Source organism: Amblyomma mixtum, chromosome 1, assembly GCF_055824585.1.
Source record: "Amblyomma mixtum isolate Tamu chromosome 1, ASM5582458v1, whole genome shotgun sequence".
NCBI classification, from domain to species: domain Eukaryota; kingdom Metazoa; phylum Arthropoda; class Arachnida; order Ixodida; family Ixodidae; genus Amblyomma; species Amblyomma mixtum.
The window spans coordinates 137,854,560-137,876,741 of record NC_143012.1 but is presented as its reverse complement, the minus strand read 5'-3'; the positions used below and the strand labels follow the sequence as shown (position 1 = coordinate 137,876,741).

The window sequence follows — 22,182 nt, the reverse complement described above, 5'->3', positions numbered from 1 at the left end:
GATTAAAGGTCACGCTCGTGTACGTGCAGCTCCCCCAACTCGGAACCAATTCTCAACAACAACAACAAAAAAAAAATCCCCGAAGAAGTACTGCGTTTCTTGTCTGTACACATTTCTATGCATGGCATGTTGCCTGGAGAGCTGCCAGAGGAAGACAGCTGCTGTTATAGTTTTACCTTTCCTTTCAGAGACAAACCGCCGTAGTTGGAGTTGGCGTGTGGAGAAAATCAGGAGTGGACTTGTGGGGACCTCATCCCGCTTCGTCGACTTTAGGATTTTGCTTCCCCGCTATGGGTCCTCCCTAGTTTCTGGTTACTTGAACTAACAAGAGAGGGCGCCAGCGGCGAAGAGACACTCCTTTTGCTCGTGGCGCCTTCGGAGGAGGACGCTTTTGCGGAACTCCAGCGACTTCGTCCGAAGCTAGGTGCTTCTGGTATTTGTTTTGTACAAGCTCTTGGAGCGGTAGTTGTACACCGTGTTAAGGGTGGAAGGCTAGCGGAGGTAGCAGAGTAGAGTGTGCCGTAGGGCTTTGTTTAGGAATTTTGGCGACCTTTTACGTTGCGTAGTCGGTCGGACGATGGGTTGGCAAGCTAGGAAAGCCGGGGCGGACGGGGAGCTAGTGCAGCGCGAGGAGTGCAAGCGTTGGTGTTATTTGGACGAGACGGATTTCGAGAGTTTCGCCGAGGCAGAGGAGGCTAGCTTTGCGTGCAGGCTATGTAAGCATTTTGAGGAGGCGGTTCCGACAATCGAAGGTGATGGGCAGCTAGGATTAAGGAACTCAAAGGGAATCTAAAGGTGGAGCGGAAGAAAAGGATCAAGCTAGAAACTCAGGTCGTCGAGTAGCTTAAGACGGACGGGGCTAAGGCCGACCTGTTAGAGCGAATTGTGGACGAGCTGTACTGAGAGCGGGAAAAGTGGGCCCAGCTAGAAGAGCAGGTAGAGGCGCTCAAGTCGGGGCCAGCAGGTCACTCTGATTCGGGGCAGCCTCAGGTGGTGGACGAGACAAGCGTGGTACACCTAAAGACCTTTTTCCCTCAGGCAGAAGGCATGTATAACACGGAATTTCGTCGGCCCTACAGAGCGGCAGTGCAGCAGGCTTTGAGTGGGGAATACGGAAAGGTAACGACGTGCACGGTAACGACTGGCGGCAGGAGAGCGTAAGGCGGCAGGAGAGCCAACTAGCGCGATCCAGAGGGCAGCAGTAGCAGGCAGGAAGCGAACGAACGAAAGTGAAGGTGGACAGGCGGGTGCAGGTGGAGGCCCAGTCAGGGAAATGCATGGTAGATGCGATGGCCAAAGCCCAGGAGGTGGTAAGGGAGAACATGCATAACGAACACCTTGTCGTTATTCATGCTGGTCTCAATCGTGCGCTGAATGGGAGTAGCCAGAACCTCGAGAGACAGAAGTGGTAATGCGTAGGCTTAGAGAGACCTCTGAGAGGGTGCATGTGACCAAGTGAACAATCTCGGAGGCTCAGAGGCAGTCTCGCGGGATGGAAAGGAAGGTCGTTGAGGCTAACCGTCTCATTAGGATAATCACTCGACGACTTGATACGGAGTAATGGATGTTAACAGGGACGTGTACGAGGCCACCTCCAATTCTTCTGCACTGGATGGCATTATTTATTCACAAAGGAAAATTGGGTCACTGACCAAGTCAAAAAATGAAAAATGACGTTTCGGGTCCCATACGGGGCCCTTGTTCACAATAAGGCTGTCACAGAAGAAGGGATGGTTATATACGCTTCAGAATCTTCTGCAAACTTTTCACGTAGATATGATGTAGCGTGCCCTGATTCTTGTTTAGCGTGTTGGCCGTTGTCTGGATGATTAGGGATTCTAGATGTAGTCTTGCAGATAGGTTTCTTTCCGTCGCCAGGATTTCCACCTCATCCCAGCCTATCTCGTGGCCAGTGGACAGCACGTGCTCTGCAACTGCAGTTTTTGCAGCGCGCTTGTTTCTGACGTCGGCCTGGTGCTCCTTAATGCGCCGCTGGAAGTTCCCGGTTTCCCCGATGTAGACGGAGGGGCAGTCGCTGCAAGGTATCCGATAAACAACGCCAGGGAACTTGGGACGTGGTAGCGGGTCCTTCACGTTGACCACATCGGCTCGAAGCTTGCTGGTTGGCACGTGTGCGATGTGCACTCCGTGTTTACGGAAAATCCTAGAAAGGGCCTCGCTGATCTGACGCACGTAGGGAATCGCAGCACGTTTTATCTTTCTTGTCAGCTCTTGTGCTCCTCGTGTGTAGGTGACTTTCTTGGTCACTTTGCTGATAAAATTTCTGGGGTAGCCATTTCGCTCAAGATCCTTCTGAATAAGCGCCATCTCGTTGCCAAGGCTGACCGGGTCGGAACAGATGTTTTTAGCACGGTTGACAAGGGACGCAACCACTGAACGCTTGTGAGCCGTAGGATGAGCGGAGTCAAAATCCAGGTATCTTCCCGTGTGCGTTGCTTTTCGGAAGACGCTGAAGGCTAAGCGATGCGCATCACGTTTGACGAGCACATCCAAGAACGGTATCATGCCGTTCGCTTCCTCTTCCAAAGTGAAATTTATGGATGGCTCTACGGCATTCAGGTGTTCAAGAAAGCTGTGAATATGCTGCTTGTTTAAAATGCAAAAGCAGTCATCAACATACCTCAGAAACACCTTTGGGCGATGAGTGAACGAGTTCAGGGCTTTCTGTTCAATAGACTCCATTGTCAGGTTGGCAGCCGTGACCGAAATTGACGCTCCCATTGCGGTTCCGAAGATCTGCTTGTACACTGTTCCGTTGTACGTAAAGTACGTGTTGGCTAAGCAGAAATGAAGCAATTCGCTGATCTCGCTGACGTTCAACGGTGTGCGATCGGGAAAAGAGGGGTCGTTTTTTAGGAGCTCTTTGCAGGTTTCCACAGCAAGATCGACCGGGACACTTGCGATGTGCTCGTGTCCTTTGATGTATGTTCCCTGTTCACAAGTGTCCCGGTCGATCTTGCTGTGGAAACCTGCAAAGAGCTCCTAAAAAACGACCCCTCTTTTCCCGATCGCACACCGTTGAACGTCAGCGAGATCAGCGAATTGCTTGATTTCTGCTTAGCCAACACGTACTTTACGTACAACGGAACAGTGTACAAGCAGATCTTCGGAACCGCAATGGGAGCGTCAATTTCAGTCACGGCTGCCAACCTGACAATGGAGTCTATTGAACAGAAAGCCCTGAACTCGTTCACTCATCGCCCAAAGGTGTTTCTGAGGTATGTTGATGACTGCTTTTGCATTTTAAACAAGCAGCATATTCACAGCTTTCTTGAACACCTGAATGCCGTAGAGCCATCCATAAATTTCACTTTGGAAGAGGAAGCGAACGGCATGATACCGTTCTTGGATGTGCTCGTCAAACGTGATGCGCATCGCTTAGCCTTCAGCGTCTTCCGAAAAGCAACGCACACGGGAAGATACCTGGATTTTGACTCCGCTCATCCTACGGCTCACAAGCGTTCAGTGGTTGCGTCCCTTGTCAACCGTGCTAAAAACATCTGTTCCGACCCGGTCAGCCTTGGCAACGAGATGGCGCTTATTCAGAAGGATCTTGAGCGAAATGGCTACCCCAGAAATTTTATCAGCAAAGTGACCAAGAAAGTCACCTACACACGAGGAGCACAAGAGCTGACAAGAAAGATAAAACGTGCTGCGATTCCCTACGTGCGTCAGATCAGCGAGGCCCTTTCTAGGATTTTCCGTAAACACGGAGTGCACATCGCACACGTGCCAACCAGCAAGCTTCGAGCCGATGTGGTCAACGTGAAGGACCCGCTACCACGTCCCAAGTTCCCTGGCGTTGTTTATCGGATACCTTGCAGCGACTGCCCCTCCGTCTACATCGGGGAAACCGGGAACTTCCAGCGGCGCATTAAGGAGCACCAGGCCGACGTCAGAAACAAGCGCGCTGCAAAAACTGCAGTTGCAGAGCACGTGCTGTCCACTGGCCACGAGATAGGCTGGGATGAGGTGGAAATCCTGGCGACGGAAAGAAACCTATCTGCAAGACTACATCTAGAATCCCTAATCATCCAGACAACGGCCAACACGCTAAACAAGAATCAGGGCACGCTACATCATATCTACGTGAAAAGTTTGCAGAAGATTCTGAAGCGTATATAACCATCCCTTCTTCTGTGACAGCCTTATTGTGAACAAGGGCCCCGTATGGGACCCGAAACGTCATTTTTCATTTTTTGACTTGGTCAGTGACCCAATTTTCCTTTGTGAATAAATAATGCTTCACCCTGACCAGACGGTGTTCCGTCGAACCTTGGACTATATAACTGGATGGCAGTCACTGCAGTGGTGCCACTGGCAAGAGGGTAGGGGGTAGGATAGGTCGCCAGGCAACAGCTTTTTTTTTTTTCCGGGGGGGGGGGGGGGGTGGGGGGGGACCCAGAGCCCTGAGGACACCGCTTTAGAAAATGTCGAAGCAAAGGAAGAACCAAGATCAAATAAACGACCGGACCATAGGAGAAGAAATAGACACAAGCGCCAGTGCGAAGTTAATTCAGATATATGGCACATTCTATATAATGTGCTATATTGTGCAAAAGAAAAATAAATTCCTTTATTCCTTCCTTCCTTCATTAACATGCAATGTGGCAGGAATAGGCTGAAGTCGGCATAAACAGAACAACATTTAAAGCAGGAGGAATTAATGGCATATGGGTTAGTGGAAGCACATATTAGGGACATGGAGCGACCACGGTGTAATCCTGATCTACGCATGGGAATATTGCAATAGAACAGCATAAGTGGGGGTGGAGTTGAGGCACTTATTCATAAAGGTATGAATTGGCAAAGGGTTAAACAGGAATTGAAAGAACGTTTATGGCTAAAAGGAAAAGTGGCAGGGGAGCAAACACTCCTTGACTTTGTATACCTGTGAGGAGGAGCTAATTCCATAGAAGAAAACAAAAAAATGGTAGGATGTATCGCAAGCGTCATTAATGAACTACGAGGAGAGGGCAAGATGATTACACAGAAACGTAGGGAAGCGTCGAAGGGAACATATATATTCCAAGAAAAGGGGGTAGCCAGAAGCTGAAGCAGACAGAAAATGGATACCTTGTTAAGTTGTAGAAGGGAAGCATCGTATTTGACCAATGACAAAATTACAAAAAAGAAGACCAATGGATGTCAAATATAAGTAAAAAGGACAGAAAAGCAGCTGAGAAGTTTTGGAAACATCTCAACTCTATCAGTAATCATACTAGGCGAGAGCAATGGTTTGTAATTACAGATCAAGGTATTCGGCTAGAAGGGGATGAAGCCAAGAAGCATATAGGAACAAAGATGACTTAAAAATTAGAAAACAAAGGAATGTTGCAGGTAATTTATCGATGTAGAATAGACCGATCCCTGCAACTGTTTCCATAGGACAAAGAGAGTGGGAAAGGACAGAGAAAAAGGCTTCTAGTAGGACATCGACAGGACCAGATGGTGTTCTGATGTTAAAAAAGATGCTACGACCAAAATCCAAGCAAACACTAAGAGAGGTAGTGAGGAAAATGATAATGGATGGGAAAGGCCCCGATCAATGGCAATTAAGCAGAATGAACAAGCTATACAAGGGAAAGGGGACAATTCTGACATATAGAACTAGCGTTCCATAACAGCGACGTTTGTGTTTTACAGGGTGGTACTGCAGATTATGAAGAACAGACTAGAGGCATGGATTAAGAATTGGGAGTGTAGGATAGCTACAAACTGGGTTCTGGAAACAAAGGAGGTTTGACAACAATCTATTTTCATTGACGCAGTGTATAGAGATTGCTGAAAAGGAACACAGGCCATTATTTCTGGACATCAAGGGACCTTACGACAGCGCTATTCAAGAGAATTTTTGCGACGTACTGGTCGTATTGGATGTTGAAGATGGAGTAATTAATCTTTTAAGAGGTATTTGTATCATTAAGAAAGTGTTTATAAAATGAAAAAAAAATTGTATCAGAGCCTACAAAGATATAGCGAGGGCTATATGCAAGGATGTGCTCTGTCACCTTTGTTGTTCATGTTGCCTACAAGGATTAAAGACCAAACTAGAGAAGAGTGGACTGGCTTCAGCCTCTCTTTTTTGAGCAAGGCGAATGGATTAAACATTCAATACATGGACTAATGTACGGGGATGATATAGTGCTAGTGGCTGGCAACAAGGAAGATTTGCAGACGTTGATAGACGGCTGCGGTACAAAAGGAGATAGATTATGTTTCAAGTTTAGTAAAGAAAAAAGTACGAGGAACTTTAGCGGCTTAAGTGGTGAAAGGCTGAGTGCTGCATTCTGGTACACGATTGTTCACTTCACATTCTCTTGCTGCATTAACTAACTACCGATTAATGACGCTTAATATTTGCCTCTAGGAGAGGAACGCGACAGCGTGTTGTAGCGCTGCCAGGGAGTCCACGGAACGCCACCACCCGTTCGGCGCGATGCGTTGCCCTTTGAACGCGACGCTTCTTGAGGAAAGGAAATGGCGCTGTAATTCTCTGTCAACTCGGTAGACACCTGAACCGCACCGTATAGGAAGGGAGGAAGTGGAGTGTAAGAAGAAAGAGAAAGAAGGGCCGTAATGAAGAAAATGAGAATTGTATTTGAGGGAAGGAAATTACGCAGTAACTGCCTCACATATATCGGTGGACACCAGTCGAAAATTGTATTTGAGAACAGGAAATTGGGCAGTAACTGTCTCACATATTTCGGTGGACACCCGTAAAAATTCGTGCGCAGTGACGTCACGACCGTTTCGACCAATCTGAAACGCGGACAAATTTGCTAACACGTCTTGGTCACGACAGTATGAGCCATTAAAGGCTGTCGCCTTAAAATCTGCAGTCATGACATTTAATGATGAGGGCGGCGAGCATAGAATACAGGAGATCACGCTAGAGGTAGTGGATAAGTATAAGTATTGTTGGGACTGGGCCTCCGAGCCAGGGAACGGTCGAGGTGACGGTGAGTCAAATGACTTTTATGTACAGTACGTACAAGGGCTTTTACATGATACAAGGGCCAAGAGCACCACGGGCTAGCACAAAGAAGAAGGGCGACCCCGGCGGCGAGCGTAGTTACGGCGTGATGTCTCTTCTGCTGCCCGTCTGCTGCTCGGGCTGGTAGGTTGCGACTGAGAGAAGGGTGAAAAGGAAAAGTGCACGGGCCTCCACACTGGCTCAAGCCGAGCCACCACCGCTGCCACGTGGAGATAGAAGACAGTTGAAAGATAAGAGGAAAGAGTAAAAGAGAGAGTAAAGACGCGCGTCGCAACAACCGCGTCCGCCGGAACGGACGCTGGCTAAAAAAACAGGTACACGGCCGCAGCCCGAAGGCTGCAAACAGAATGCCTCCCCTCCTCCACTGCTCGGGCTCAGCGCGGCTCCATTTTTATAGCCGCCGGTTTCCGTTGCGGCAGCCAGCAGTTCAAATCCTCCAGTCGGGTCACAGCATTGGCCACCGTTCAAATTAGACGAATGGTCGAGAGCCGCCTGGCCGTTGAAGGCTTGCAGTCTGGAACGGGCGGGCGGCGAAGCGTCGTAGGTGTTCGAGCAGACGGTGAGGAGGGAGAGGAGGAAGGGTCCGCGCCGGGCGCCAGCGAGGTGGGATGATTCACGCTGCAAGCCGCGACATGTCCAAGAGAGTCTGGTGTCGCGAATCGGGTGGACGCGTCCCCGACTGCTGAAGGGGAACGCTTTCGCGTGCAGGTTCGAAGAAAGGAACAAAGAAAACAAACAAAACAAAACGAAGCCGTGTTTTTATTTTAAAGGAAAGGAGCCAATAAAATATACGAAAACATCAAGGAAAACACACACTAGAAACGCGTACAACGCTAGAGACAAAAAGGAGAGAGTTCACCGGATACAATGGATGGAAGGAAAAACTTTATTTTCGTCAGAGAGCATGTGTGGACGATTCCGTGTTAGATGGCCATCAACCCATGGCTGACGGTGACCTGGGTGGCCGACTCCACGGCCCTGGTCTGGACGACCGGGTCTGAGCTGGCCAGCACGGCCTCCCACTGCTCGAGGGAAGGATCACGCATAATGTCCGCAGGTGGCGGTGCTATGCTACAGCTCCATAATATGTGGTCATAGGTTGCCAATTCGTGACACCATTTGCACTCCGGCTGAATGTCCGGGTAGATTTTGCTCAACACGTATGGGTTGAAGAAACATCTAGTCTGCAATCGTCGCCAGACGCATTCCTGCGCCTTCACCAATTGCTTGTCCGGGGGTGGGTAAATCCTGCGCTCAAGTTTGAAATGATTAGTAATGTCATGAAAGGATACCAGCCCATCTCTCGTGGACCTTCCCGGGACGTCCGGCTCACCTACTCGGCTGACGAAACCTCGACCATTCATGTGAGCCGTCTCGTTCCCAGGGTTCCCAGAGTGTGCAGGTACCCAGACAATTTCCGCCTCCGTAATCCCTCGCTCCGTGGCCCGATTCAGCAACCGCGCCGCTGTGACAGGTATTCTGCCCCTCGCCAAATTTCGGATGGCTGTTTTTGAATCGGTGAAGATCAGGTCAGCATTACTACTAGTCATAGCTAGTGCTATCGCCGCTTCCTCTGCAGTTTCTGGGGAGCGGGTTTTGACTGATCCAGAGGCGATCAAGCGTCCCCGCCCGTCCACCACCGCAATTTCAAATGCATCCTTGTCCTTATACTCAGAGACATCTACATAGACTGCCCCGTTGTACTTCCCGTACTTAGCATGTAAAGCTTTGGCTCTTGCCTTCCTGCGGTCCTCGTGATGTATTGGATGCATGTTCTTGGGCAAAGGTTTTATGTACAAGCCCTTGTGCATTACCCGCCTCATCTGAATTTTCGTGTCACCGGCTGGAACGTCAACTCCAATGCCGATCCTTTCCAATATGTCCCTTCCTGCTTTTGTTTTTGAAAGCCTACCGAGCTGCATCACCAAGTGCGCCTCCCGTAGTTCTTCTAGGGTGTTGTGCACCCCTAATCCCAGCAGCCTTTCGGTAGACGCATTCTGAGGCAACCCAAGGGCCGCTTTATACGCCTGCCTAATCATAGCCTCCATTTTTCCTTTTTCCGCCGCGTCCAACTTGAAATAAGGCGTCGCATACACTATTCTACTGAGCACAAATGCCTGCACTAGCTTACACAAGTCTTTTTCCTTAACACCTCTCTTACGATTGGCGATTCTCCTGATTAGCCGCACGGTAGCATTGACCGTATTTTTAAGCCTTTGCAAGGACTCGCAATTCTTCCTGTTAGTCTGCAGATACATACCCAGGATCCTGATCGTTTGGACCTCAGCGACCGGTACTCCCCCCACTTTCACCTCTAAAGGTGGTGGCGGCATATAGTGCCTCGCATGTATCCCTCTTGGTTTATCCCTCAGCACAAAAAGCTCGGACTTGGGCTGAGAGCACGAGAGTCCTGCTTCCCCTGCTAGCTCCTCCACAATATCCACCGCCTGTTGTAGAGTTTCTTCCAATTGTGCGTCACTGCCTCTTGTTACCCATAGAGTAATGTCATCCGCATAAAATGTATGTTTAAGTCCCGATATCTCTTGCAGCCTTGGTGGTATCTTGATCAAGGCGAGATTAAATAGGAAGGGCGATAATACCGACCCTTGCGGTGTCCCCCTGCCCCCCAATGGGAAGGGATCCGATTTCATTTCTCCGACTACAATCTCCGCAGTCCTACCCTCCAGAAACGATCTGATGTACCGGAAGGTTCTACCCCCCGGTCCTATGTGCGATAGGTTCCTCAATATTGCCTCATGGGTAACATTGTCACAGGCCTTAGTGAGGTCGAGCCCCAAGATAGCCTTGGTGCCCGTGCCGTACCCAGGATCTTTTTTGAGCTGTAACATGACGTCCTGCGTCGATAAATTAGCCCTGAAGCCAATCATTGTTTCAGGTATTAACTCATTGTCCTCTACATAACCCTGAAGCCTGTTCAGGACTACATGCTCCATCAATTTGGCCAAGCACGACGTTAGCGAGATGGGACGCAGATTATCAATGCAGAGCTTCTTCCCTGCTTTAGGAATAAATGTAATCCTAGCATGCTTCCACTCTGGCGGAATCTCCCCGGCCGCCCAAAATTTATTCATCAAATTGGTGAGTGCCCCCACTGACTTTAAATCCAGGTTCCTCAGCATTTTATTAGTAACCCCGTCCGGACCCGCTGCTGACGTGGTACGAAGCTGGTCCATTGCAAACTCCACCTCCGCCACCGTAAAGTCTGCATCCAATTCAAGGTTTTCCTCTCCCGCGTAATCCGGCAAGCAACCGCCCACCTCACTGTTTATGTAACGACTTCGGAGTTCATGTATAAATTCCCCAATCGTGCCTTGATACCGATGCACTAACCTAGCCATTTGCCCCTTCTGCGCAGATTTGGTTGCCGCCGGGTCTAAAAGGTGCCTCAACAACTGCCATGTTTTTTTGCATCCTAATTGCCCATTCATCCGGTCACAAATCTGCCCCCACTGTTTGCACTGCAACTCCAATGTGTAGGTTTCGATTTCTCGTTCTAGCTTGGCCATCTTCCTACGGAGGACACCATTATGCCTTTGTTTCCTCCACCTCCGAAGGAGACTCGCATGTGCTTCCCACATGTGTAACAATCTAGAGTCAGCCGTAAAGCCCTCCTCCTCCGTCGGAACCTCTTCTGTGGTGCTCTTCACGGCCTGCTTGAGTGTGTCAATCCAGGCTCCTAAGTCCTCGATTTCCCCGTTCACTGTGTCATTCCTGTATTGCCGAAATCGGGCCCAGTCCGTCACTCGAGTTACTTTCACCGTGTCTTTGTGCTTAGCAGCTCTAAATATCGTGGAAAGGATATAGTGATCACTTCCCAGTGGCTGTCCCGTGTTTACCCACTTTGCATCCCTGATACCATTCACAAATGTGAGGTCTGGAGAGGTCTCTATGCTCACGCTTTTGCCTATCCTGGTATGATCTACCGGGTTGTTCAAGATCGTCCATCGCAGGTCCTGGGCAATCTGCCAAAGCTTATTTCCCTTCGGGCTGGCTCGGATGTAGCCCCGCTCCGGATGAGGCGCATTGAAATCTCCCACCACGATGAGTTGAGACCTAGCCGCTAGCCGTTGCGTCTTTATCAGAAGGTCTGGCAAGCCCACCCCGTTATCTTTTGGAGAAGAGTATACATTAAGAACAAATAGACTCTTATCGTCCTTTCTTTTGGGCAAAATCTCCAGCAGAACGTAGTCCTCCCTGCTGCTATCTATGGTATGCTGAATCACTATGGTGTTGCGATGGACTAACACGGCCGTGAAGACGCTCGATACGCCCCCTCGATCAATCTCTGGTGGTGTAAATGTCTTAAATCCCGGTAATTTCACAGAGCCGCTAGCCTCCTGCAAAGCTATAATGTCCGGCTTACTATCCAGATTTTCTATGTGCAACTGCAGGTTCCCCCGCTTGCGACGGAAGCCCCTGCAGTTCCACTGCCAAACCTCAATTTGCTGGCGTGGGGCCATGGTGAGGCCCTAGGTTCCCTAACATCGGCGCTTGGCCGACTACGGGAGGCAATCTAACCTCTAGCATAGCATTTAGCTGTTTAAACATGTCCATTACCTGGGTCTGGAAACCCCGCATGTCATTGGTGAAGGCGTCAAGACGCTGCTCAATGTTGCCTAGTCTAGCTTCTATCCTGTCGACCCGGCCTTCCAACCTATCCTGTCTTTCTTCCAGTTTTCCTACTCTCTCCGCAAGGGTAAGCATGTCCCTCTTAAGACAAGTGACTTTAAATACTGGCTGCACCGGATACAAAGCGTCCCAGTTGGAGCGGGAAGGCCTTGCAGGTGACACAGACGCGGGTTGGCCAGTTGCGATGCGTCTCTGGCGTTGTGTCCAGGGAGGCGGTGGTAGAGAGCGAGGAGAGGAGGAACGGAGATGACACGGTAGACGCTGATGAACTCTTGTCAGTCGCCCCCAAGAACTGGGCAGCAGCAGCAGGAAAACCGTGGCCAGGTCTTGTCGATGGCGTTCCAAAACGCCGTAGGCTTGTGCAGCCTATCCAAGGAAGCCTTGACAGCAAAGTGGCGATCGCAGTAGGCCTGCGTCGTAGATTCAAGGGAGGTCCACGGCAGGACAGACCCGAAGTCTGACGGCTGCCACCTCCACGCTTGAATGAGGCTTAATGATCTTGCGTCGATGATTCAATTGAAGCCACCGGCAGATCGAACCCAACGTCCGACCGCTGCCACTTCCACGCTTGAACGACCAGACTTGTGCTGAGGTGTCCTCCTCAACACCTCGGTTTGCTGACACTTAGCTCTACGCTCCCCGTGCCTGCCTCGCGCACACCACTCGCACGCGCCTACGCGCAACGCGGGCCGGCACCACTGCCACCACTGCCGACACGCCACGTTCCAAAAATCCCTCACCAGTTGTGTGTACATCACATATGCCCCGCCTTCGGAAAAGTTTTTTCACAGAAAAAACTGCCGTCGGTGCACACAACACTTCTATTCATGTAGTAAACAGACAAGTTAGATTTCGCCGAAGTTCACGAAGGCACTGAACACAGTCACACATGGAGGCATATGGAAAAGCGCACACAGGGGTCAACACATGGGGTCAAACACTATACATCTCTCAAACGCAAAATGAAAACTATACAAAACATCAAAGATTAACTTTAAACACGTCTATACCAGGACGTAATTTAACTGCGGGCCTTGATTTCTTCCAATTAATGTCTGGATTTGACGGCTGACGGGCCTCTGGTATATTTACAATTATGACTTCGTATAATGGGATCTCCATGCACTTCACCAGGGCCGTCCCAGTGAAATAAGGGGAAGCGATATAGACTTCTGCCTCGTGAACTTCCAAACTACTACCATCAATGAGGAACACTTTAGAACTCGAGCCGGTGAGAGCTGAGTCAGGAACTAGGGCCCTCCGCACAGCCACCGTATTGCTCCCCGTGTCCCCTAAAACACGTACGGGTAGGCCATGGAGCTCTCCCTCTTAGACAGGCATGTGTTGTGCGTCTTAAAGATTTTCCCGGACAAGCCCGACCACCACCCTATCCTCAGCTGGTTCAAGCATACCTGCCGTTGTGGACATCGCTTCGAGCGCAACACTCTCTGGCTGGATACAACAGGACGACTGGTTTTGATTTTCTTGCTTTCTTGAGCAAGAACTTACCTCATGTCCTGTTTTCCGGCAATAAACGCAAAAAGCTGTTTTGGCTTTGAGCGACAGTCGGCAGCCTTATGTCCTAAACGATTACAAAGGAGGCACCTTACAGACTGTCTATTTGATGGAGCATGCTGCTCTTCCAGAATGTCCATCTCGACCAAATCTTTGAACACAGACAAGTTTCTTTGCCGCTGGGCCTCTAGAAAGTTGTCTGCTGCCTCAGCCATTTTGTCCAGCGTCTTGCATTCTCTTTCTCCCAGGAAAATCGCTAGACGAGTATGGCAGTTCCTTATGAACTGTTCGGCCACCACCAAGTCACGTAGATCATTGTACGTCGTGGGCGTTCCCGACATCTCGACCCATCGATCGAAAAGACTGAGCAAGCGCGCTGCGTATTGCTTCCCTGTTTCTTTATCCAGCGGCTTACTCTCACGAAACCTTTTGCGATAACCCTCTGCTGTGAACCGAAAATGTTGGAGCAGGGCTAGCTTCGCCTTATCATAATCCATTGAATCTGCGGGAGATAGTCGACCGAACACACGGAGAGCCTCCCCAGTCAAAGACATACTGAGTGCTGTAGCCCATTTTTCTTTAGGCCAGCTGTGCCCTTCTGCGATAGGCTCCCAAAGCATCGCCGGGTGGCGCTGCTGCGCCTGATGTGCAGCGCCATCTATGGGAGAAAAGTAAAAACTGGGGCGCTGCTCGCTGCTCGCGCTGCTTTCACCACGCTTCTTTGCACGCGCGCTTTCTTGCACGTGCGCGCGCCCGCGCTGTCGCGATGTGTCGCCTGCATGAGCCACAATAAGATCGTTCAGACTGACGCGCAGTACTGCAATGCAAACTTAATTAAAGGGGGAAACTGATTAGTCGCGTCTACTGTGTGGAGCAGACGGTCGACAATGAGGAGGCCCATTTGACTGTAAAATGCGTTTCTCGAGAGAGTATTAACGTCGTACTGTATGACATGTAACTAGAGGTAAGTCCACGGTATAATTATATGCTCGAAATATGCGAAGTACTATCAGCTCTGAGAAATAAAGCGAGACACTTGTTGATCGTAGTTGTCAGTTGTTGCATGCGATGCGCAGGGCGATCCACTTACGTGCGAGTCGAAAGGACATGCGACCAGGCAACAGTTCGTCAACATTCTACTCCACCTTGGGGGAACCCCCTAAACATTTGACCACCATTGTACACACTTGCAAGTGCGACCTGCGGGTCGCCTTCTTGCTTGAAACGAAAACTCTCCGGAATAACATTGCTTGCGCGCTTTCGAGAATTTCGTCTGCTTTGACCGCGTCTCCTGCACTCGCGCTCGGTGCGATTTTCAATGCACTACGGTGACCAGGAGGATGTCGTGACGGTATTGATGTGCACCGCAGTCGTATAAGCGTCATGATGACAGCGACAGCGGCGCGCTTCTCAGGGCCGGCCTGCCGACCCGTTTGCCTGCCGCCGCCGTCAGAAAAATACGCTAATATTGTTTGTTCGCGTTCATACCAAACCCTGGAGTAGAGCAACGTCAAAAATGAATCATTTTTGAGGATCGTTGGCCAATACCGAGCTGCTGGTAGAAGCGATAACTGCGATACAAGCATATTTCTTTTCCAAATCCGCTTTGCTGATGCCCAGTGCTGCTCGCCTGTTGTCACCTGGCTCCGCAGTTAAAGGCATCACGGAAATCGATCACGTCTTTGTTTTATTATGTGACGGTGAACATAGTAAAACGGTGACGCGAGTAGCACCTTTATTAAAGCGCTGGCCAGTTCCGAAGTGCCCTCAGCTGCAGCATCGATGCGAAATGATTAGGCTTAGCGACGACTACGGCAGCGAGGGAGCAGCGCAGCTCGTCGCCCGGCGTGGCCGCGGGCGACGTCGTTGCCGAAAGCTCTACTGTCCGCGGACGGCGTCATTGCCAAAAGCTCCACTGTCTCGCCGATTAGTTCAGCGGCTTGCGACTCGCAGTCGCAAGGCTGGAAAATCGAGCAGCGAGCGACTTGCCTGCGCGTCGTCTGCCACTTTTTTCGTGCATGGTAGGGACAGACTCACTGGCTCTCCGAAGAGCGCGGCCGCATACTCGCGTGTTCGCGGTAAGAGTGGATCACCGTGTACATACGCTTTGGTTTTTACATTACGGCCTTCGTACTACCTCCTTTTTGCTTCGCCGAGACCGCGTCTGTCAGCGCGAAGATTGCGCCTCGCGCGACTCTCCCGTCGCACGTGCACACAAAGCTAGCAGGGCGTCTGCTACGGCGCCGCCCCGAGTTTCCGCTGCTCGCCGCTGCGGCGCTGGCGTCGCGCTCCCAAACTTGAGCTTGGGTTCCCTATACGCTCAAAACGTTTGAGGTATGCATCTAAGTCATTCCTACGATTGTCGAAAGGCGGGATCAACTTGTGTGGGCTAACCGTTGCTGAGGGCCCCGGTGCAGGTTCTCGATTACCCCCACCAGCTTCTGCAAGCCTTAATTGGAGCTGCAATCTCCGCTCTTCAGCCTCTGCCAGCGACTTTGCATGCTCGCGTTGGGCTTCTGCTTGGGCCTTTTCGTGCTCGCGTTCTGCTGCACGTGCAGCGCGTTCAGCTTCCCGTGCAGCGCGTTCTTTCTCCTGCTTAGCGGAAACCCACGAACGCAGCTCGGAATCTCTCAACCCCATCTTTTCGCCTAAGTCAACCAACTCCTTTAACGTTGCCATCGTTTCTTTTCAGGGAACCACGACAGAGAAAAAAAACATGGCTTCATCCTGTCGCGGACGCCAAATTGTCGCGAATCGGGTGGACGCGTCCTCGACTGCTGAAGGGGAACGCTTTCGCGTGCATGTTCGAAGAAAGGAACAAAGAAATCAAACAAAACAAAACGAAGCCGTGTTTATATTTTAAAGGAAAGGAGCCAATAAAAAATACGAAAACATCAAGGAAAACACACACTAGAAACGCGTACAACGCTAGAGACAAAAAAAAATGGCTGAGGCTTAGCTTAGGTTAAGCCTAGTCAGATGCGAAGCATATTGTCGCCGAGTTGCATATCGAGCACAGCCGCTTGGCTAGACGTTCTTCACGCTCTTCATCAGTCTCTGTAGCACGCCGCAACTTTTGCTTCTCATTCCAGCGAGCAGCCCTGTCTCCAGCAGGCATCTCTATCCCGTGTACGCCTAGCAGAGGCAGGCGCACCCCCTTGTGTACCGCCGCTTCAGCATCACGGGTTCACTACAGCGCACCTAGCGGCAGAAGCAGGAAACACATTGGTCGCGACGCCTCGCGCGACGGCGCGAGCTGGGGCCCCGTTTCTCCTATGTCGTTACGTCACGCATCACGTGGTCCTCCTTGGTCGCGACGCCTTGCGCGACGGCGCGAGCTGGGCCCCCGTTTCTCATCTGCTGTGACGTCACGCACCACGTGGTCATCCTTGGTCACGACGCCTCGCGCGACGGCGCGAGTTGGGCCACCGTTTTTCATCTCCTGTGACGCCACGCATCACGTGGTATGACATGGAGGTCACGAAAGGTCAATGGTAACGACACCGCCGCGCTCGAGGAGCTGGGTTGGGCTATTTTAGTATGCTTCGCATAAAAAGAGAGAGTTCACCGGATACAAAGCGTCCCAGTTGGAGCGGGAAGGCCTTGCAGGTGACACAGACGCGGATGGCGAGTTGCGATGCGTCGCTGGCGTTGCGTCCTGGGAGGCGGTGGTAGAGAGCCAGGAGAGGAGGAACGGAGATGACATGGGAGACGCTGACGAACTCTTGTCAGTCGCCCCCAAGAACTGGGCAGCAGTAGCAGGAAAACCGTGGCCATATCTTGTCAATGGCGTTCCAAAACGCCGTAGGCTTGTGCAGCCTATCCAAGGAAGCCTTGACAGCAAAGTGGCGATCGCAGTAGGCCTGCGTTGTAGATTCAAGGGAGGTCCACGGCAGGACAGACCCGAAGTCTGACGGCTGCCACCTCCACGCTTGAATAAGGCTTAATGATCTTGCGTCGATGATTCAAGGGAAGTCACCGGCAGCTCGAACCCGACGTCCGACCGCTGCCACTTCCACGCTTCAACGACCAGACTTGTGCTGAGGTGTGCTCCTCAATACCTCGGTTTGCTGACTAGTAGCTCTACGCTCCTCGTGCCTGCCTCGCGCACACCACTCGCACGTGCCCACGCGCAACGCGGGGCCGGCACGTACGGCGCTCCGCTGTACGACGCACCACTGCCGACACGCCGCGTTCCAAAAATCCCTCACCAGTGTGGTGTGCACATCACATCTGGGCCTGCTTTGCGCGACGGCAAGCGCGCAGCGCTGGTTTCCAGAGAGGCCAGTCAGCGAAATGTGGGCGCCGGCACAACCGCACCACCGCCGCCAGACAATGCGCCACGAAGACGAGCTACTTCCGCGTGGCTCGGATGCGGGGCGCGCTCGTACGCCAGACTCCTCCAAGTTCTCGTCCGGTGTTCAACCGCAGGTAGCTCCAGGCTGCTTTCCGTGAACAGACCCCGCTCGTCAGGACAGGATCACTGCTCCGCCGCCTTGTCGCCCAGGTGCCTGGACCAGCTTCGCTCGGTCCTTCCGAAGAGCTTAATCGTTCTGCATGTTGCCAAGAACCGACCGACAACAGACAACACCCAACACGAGCAAGTGCCCTCCGTCACCCGTCAAAACGCCAGACTTAAAGGTCATAAAAACTCCGCGAGCAATAGTTCTGTCCCCTTTTCGTTCCTTCTTCTACAAGAGACACATGTGGGATACAAGAATTCTTAAAATCAGAACTCAAACAAAGTGTCAAACGCATGCAACACAAGGAATGAAACTGGGTCCCTCGAGATCATTTGGGCAGGAAAGCAATCGGCTGAGGCCGCGAATGAGGACATCAATTTTGCCCCGATTAATGAGCGAACTTGACAACCGTTCGCGAAGTGACAAAATGTAAATCACGATGAGGTCGAAGGTAGCCTTGCTCAGAGCGCACTGCTTAGTGCGTCTGCGTTCGCGTTTAACCTGCCTTTCTTATAACGAACGACGAGATTGTGCTGCTGGAGTATCATTATCATCATCATCATCAACATAATTTATTTTCCCTTAAGGACCCCTAGGTGGGGCATTACATAAGGGGGGAGCAAAAATACGAAATCACAAAAAAATGAAATACTGAACCTCAGCAACCGGCCGCTCTTAGCCGACATATTATTTAACCAAGTTAGTGGGCTGTGGTCAGTTTCTACTACGAATTTGGAACCGGCGACGTAGCAGGCGAGCTTCTGAACTGCCCACACCAGGCAGGCGCATTTTTTTCAGAAGTGCTGTACGCCTCTTCACGGCAAGTCAACTTACGGCTTAGGTGCAAAACTGCCCTTTCATTGCCCTCATCCTCCTCTTGGCATAGCACAGCTCTCATGCCCCGATCACTGGTATCACACTGAATTATGAAGCCTTTTGAAAAATCCTCGCTCAAGGCGTGTTTCAGCATTTGAAACGCGTTCTCTTTTTTTTGGTCCTCTATCACCTTCACGCGTTGCGACTTTCGAAGCGAGTCTGTGAGAGGACTGGCAAGCGTCGAGTAATATCTTATGTAATGCTGATAATATCCAGCTAAGCCCAAAAAGGCCCTTATCTCGGTCTTAGTGGTTGGCCGGGGGTAGTTCACGACAGCGGCTACTTTGATTTCTGACGGTCTACGCCGGCCACGCCCCACCACATGCCCTAGGCAAGTAAGTCACTTCGGCACAACCTAGCTGGCGTTTAGCAGGTTTGACTGTGAAACCGGCACCTTTCAGCCTGCTCAGCACGACTCGTAAGTGATCTACATGTTCTTCCCATGCGTTAGAAAAGATGGCGACATCGTCGAGATACGGGAGCGCGTACTCGGAGCACGTGGGGCACGTGGTCCATTAGATTGGAGAAGCAATATGGCGCGTTTTTGAGTCCGAAACTCAACATGACTGGGCGGAACGTTCCGAATGGGGAAACAAACACAGCAGAGCGGCTGGCGCGCTCTGTAAGGGGGACTTGCCAATATCCTCGCACGAGGTCTAGTGTCGATATGTAATTCGACTTTGACACTGTCTGCACCCTTTCCTCAAGGTTTGGTATTGGATAGCTCTGATCCCGGGTTATCGAGTTTAGTCGCCGGTAGTCAATGCACGGTCTGGGATCTTTTCCCGGTACTTGCACTAGTATCAAGGGCGATGTGTAATCGCTCTCACCCGGTATTATGACTCCCAGGTCGCACATTCGCTTGATCGCACCTGCCATGATTTCTTTCTGCACGGGAGAACAGCGATACGGCTTACTACGGATCGGTTCTTGACACGTTAGCTCGATATCGTGCTCAATTAGCGTCGTCTTTCCGGTACGATCCGAAAACACTTTTTCGAGCTCAGAAACAATCGTTCTGAAGTCTCCCTTTTCGGCTTGGCTTAGACGTGGTTCTAAGTTAACCTGTTCTAACAGTGCATCCGAACCGCATTCCTTCATGTCCGCAGAGGTCAGGATTTCTGCACCTTCCTCGTCCGAACCATTCAAAATCACATTCACGACAGCGTGACGCTGAATGTACGGTTTCATCAGGTTGCTATGATAGATTTTGTTGGGCGTTCTACCTAGTTTAACTTCGTAGTTGGTATCAGAAAGTTTCGATACCACGCTCGCTGGCCCCTCCCACTGGACCTCAAGCTTATTTTTCTTAGACGGTCGCAGTATCATTACTTGGCTGCCCACTTCGAAAGTACGCTTCTTGGCTGACTTGTCATAGTACTCTTTTGACAATTCTTGCGCAGCCTTCATGTGGCTCTTGACAAGATCTTTCGTTTTTTTGATCCTTTGAAGTAGGTTAAGGACGTACGTTACCACGTTTGGGTCTTCCTCATCGCCTTCCCACGACTATGGCAGCATGCGCAGCGGTGTTCTTAAGCTCTGACCGTACATAAGCTCCGCAGGGCTGGAGCCTGTGCTTTCGTGGGGAGCGGATCGTAAAGCGAACATAGCTGCAGGCACGCAGGCTTCCCAATCGCGTTTGCGCTCAAAGCAAAGAGCTCGCAATATTCTTTTGAGCACCGAGTGCATTCGTTCTGCTGGGTTGGACTGCGGGTGATGGATCGAGCTGTGTATGACCTTGATACCGCACCTTTCGAAAAAGGTAGAGGTTAGGCAGCTGGTAAAGACACTGCCATTGTCACATTGAATTTCCGAAGGAAATCCGACAGGAGCGAAAATTGAGCGAAGGGCGTCCACGACCTGAGGAGAATTGAGCTCCTTGAGAGGAATCGCTTCAGGAAGCTTTTTCGCGACACACAGAGCAGTCAGAATGTACCGACAACCATTCTTGGACTCGGGCAGTGGCCCTACAATGCCAATTACCAACCGGCGGAAGGGTTCAGCTATGATTGGCACCAGTTTCATGGGCGCCTTCCACTTGTCGGTAGACTTGCCTACTCTCTGGCAAGTGTCGCAAGAGCGCACAAAACCTTCAATGTCCTTCCAGCAATGAGGCCAGTAATACTCTTGGGCGAGCCTAGCTTTGGTCTTTTTCAAGCCGAGGTGCCCTGTCCACGCGTTTTCGTGCGCCAGGTTCAATAGCTGACGGCGATACTTTTGTGGGATCAAAAGCTGTTCGTACTTACGACCACGGGCGTCAGCCTAATTTCGGTACCACAAGCCGGATTTCTGATGAACTGAAACATTCTTTTCCTTTGTTCGTCCTTTAGCTTTATACAGTAAAGCTTTTATCGAGCTATCTTCTTGCTGTTCCCGAACGAGCGTCGCTCTGTCAACCTGAGTTAGCTCGTGCCAACTGTCGGAAACTGTGGTCAATGTGGAGTTCGCATCGCTCAGTGGTTCTCGTTGCCACTATCGTTGAAACTGTTTTCAGTTTCGTTAGCAGCGAGTTCTCCGCTTCCCCGAGAATCCTCGATCTGAGGTTCTACCGACACCGTATTCAGGGTACAATGGTCATCTGTTTCCCTAAGCGGTGGTTCCCTCTCCTGTGCAAGGTCAAGTTTCTGCGAAAGCTTCCGCGCTTGAGATCGCGTAAGGGCCATGCATGCCATACCGGCAAAGAACGATTTGCTTTATCCTTCAGAAGCTGCTGTGAGCTGTTCGAAAAGAGGTAAGGAAAATGCTCAGGGAGGGCGGCAGACACGGCCGCCTCGGTGTTTCTGACCAAAAGATCACTGCAGCGATCGGTAAGCAAGCACATTGCTCCTCGGCTACTTGCCTTATCCATGCGCATTCTGCTGTAAATTATATTCGGAGAAAGTAAAGACGGGTGGACAACGTCCATAGTTGCCGCCAAATCACGAAGGGCTTTGCACTTCTTACCGTTCACACTAATCTCCTGCATATATGGTTCTAACGACCGCATATTCTTGTCTGTCTCACGAATCGTTGCAAAAGCAACCTTTTGTCTACAGTTTATTTATTTATTTATTTATTTATTTATTTCGAATACCCTCAGGGCCCGGGTCGGGCGTTACAGAGGGGAGTGGAATACTCAACATAATTAAGATAAAAGCACAGGCACATATATATATATATATATATACATATATATACACATATATATAGGGGTGTCAAAAACAGTGCAAAAATAGTAAGGAACACCAGAAGGTAACAATAAACATCCAAGAATTCAATACAAGTACTACAAGTAAGGAACACCAAAATATAACTGTAGAACACAATACAAGTAGTAATACGGGGGTAAAAAATAAATAAACAGTGCGTAACGATTAATCAGGAACACCAAAATGAGCTTTTAAGGCATTTTTGAACAATGTAACATCAGTAATAGACACAAGATCTTCGGGAAGGTGGTTCCACTCTGTTATTGAGCGCGGGAGAAATGAATTATGAAAGGTATTCGTGTGGCATGCGAAAGATCCAATTTTATGACGATGGTCCACGCGATGTGACACATAAGAGGGCCGGTGGAGTAAAAGATTGTGAAGTGTGTCGTGGTAGTATATTTTATGGAGCAAACAAAGTCGCTGTATCTGGCGTCTCAAGGAGAGTGGAGGTAGGTGTAATGTGTTTTTC

At 50.5% G+C, this 22,182-nt stretch overlaps 1 pseudogene; it reads left to right on the top strand.

Annotated features, from left to right (window-relative positions):
• Positions 1–577: 577 nt before the first annotated feature.
• Positions 578–22,182, top strand: part of LOC149367711 (uncharacterized) — a 163,286-nt pseudogene continuing 141,681 nt past the window's right edge.